The sequence below is a fragment of the Hippichthys cyanospilos genome, chromosome 15, assembly GCF_059441005.1.
Source record: "Hippichthys cyanospilos isolate Australia breed blue-spotted pipefish chromosome 15, RoL_Hcya_1.0, whole genome shotgun sequence".
NCBI classification, from domain to species: domain Eukaryota; kingdom Metazoa; phylum Chordata; class Actinopteri; order Syngnathiformes; family Syngnathidae; genus Hippichthys; species Hippichthys cyanospilos.
The window spans coordinates 2,683,053-2,685,089 of record NC_142383.1 but is presented as its reverse complement, the minus strand read 5'-3'; positions in this window follow the sequence as shown (position 1 = coordinate 2,685,089).

Below are 2,037 nucleotides of genomic sequence, written 5' to 3'. Positions count from 1 at the left end.
CCCGACAAGAACTGAATGCAAAATGGGCACTTAAATAGACTACAGACATAACGAGAAGACATGACACAGCTGGGGAGAGACAAAAGGCGGGGGAAGTTGATTGGATGACAATTAGGGCAGGTATACAGTCAGGTGGAAACAAATCATGCTAACAAGGCTCGACGCAAGGGAAACCAAATGAGAGCAAGACAAGAACAAAAAAGAAACCCACAGCTTGAGAATACCAAAATCCCCCAAAACAGAAAACCCAACCCGAAATCACAGATACATGACACAGGGCTTGTACAAAATGCTAAATGCTGTTTGGCGAGGAAGCAGGTGGCATTCATGAGATCTTTTAAAACCTCTCAAATTGCCATTGCAGATGCTGCTGTCAAGTGTCTGTGGTTTGTCCAAAGCCAAGTCAAAAGTTTTGACTTGCCAAACGTTTTTAGTTGTAAAGCTTTGGATGTGAGTGGTTGCCCGCTCATGTTGACTTGAAATAAAAAAAAAAAATTAAAAATGAGGAGTCTAGGCAAGGATCCCATGTTCTCTGATAGGGAGGGATGGGTACTGAGAGCGCAGGAATGCTCAGGAATGTGTGATTAGAGGAAAACACTACTTTGGGCCTTATTTTGGCTATGAAATTGTATTCTAACACGGTTTAAAGCAGGAATGTCAAAGGTGAATTTGTGAAGCATTGAGAGAAAAAAAAAACCAATAGGACAAAATCCATTACTCTGCTGTCCTAAATCAATCGACAAAATTGCATACAATACTTTTACAAGCAAGGCCTGATGAGCATTGCAACTTAAGAGCAGAAGTGACCAGTTGACTTACTTATGCAGAGTAGATTGCTGATTCTTTCAGTGACAGTAACTGGAACAATACACCAGTGTTCACTTTATCATTAGCGTCTAGCTTTGTCGCGCTAATGTTCAATGCAGGTAAAATATTTTGATCGCCATGAACACATTGGAGGTGGGTCGCTATCTGAGCCATCAACCATTGGTTCTTGTTCTATTATAAACAATCAGTCTTGTATTTCTTTTTAAATTTTCTTAATTTACAACTCGACAGTAGGCTGCTCAGTGAAGCAGTTAAGGGAACCGAGTTCAATTCCAGCTGTCTCCGGCCTTCCTTTGTGGAGTTTGCATGTTCACCCCGGCTTCATCAAACACACCAAAAACATGCATGGCAGGTTTATTGGACACACTAAATTGTCCTGAGGTGTGATTGGGTGTGTGAAAGGTTGTTTGCCTCTGTGTGCCTTGCAAATGGCTGGCAAGCAGTTCAGGGTGTATCCCGCCTACTGCCCAAAATCAGCTGGCGCCAGGAGGCGCCTGGAGTCTTGTGGATGAATGAATATACTGTATGTTATAACAATATATATGCAGTTGACCAGCGCTATTCCTTGGAAATTGGGGCATCAGTCTGGCATACATAGTGAAAAATGTACATGTAAGTGACACTGATTGTTTTTAAATAATATAGCCTGATTTTATCAGCTCGGCCCATTTGACAATATATTTTCTTTAATGTAGCTCCTGGGTTAAAATGAGATTCACACCCCTTGTTTAAAGGCTCCGATAATTTGAATTTGCATGATAGTGGCTCTGTGTGCCTTGGCTCAATAAAGTGTAGGAAGCACGACCCGGAAGCTACTGCGTCAGATAAAACATTGCAAACTCGTTGCATCTTTCCTTTGTATGAATGGAAAGTCATAAACAGCAGTAGAGAAATTTATTGCGAGGGTATGCAACCTCATGGCTGATATATTACACTGGAGTTTTGTTGACATTTCCTTTTCTGTGGGAACACCAGGCGGAGATTTACTGGAAAACGCTCCATGGAAAGCAAGGTGAGTGAAATTTCTATCATGCTATTGGTTAAATAAAACTGACAGACAATGTAAGTGACGAATCAGAAAGCAGAAATGGCGGCATTGAAACAGATCTACACACTAACTGAGGCAAAAAAATCGCATCTGATTTGTTCATCCGTATTTTGTGAGCTCTGCTAACACAGCACGGCTCGCTGTTACGACACAGGCTTCCT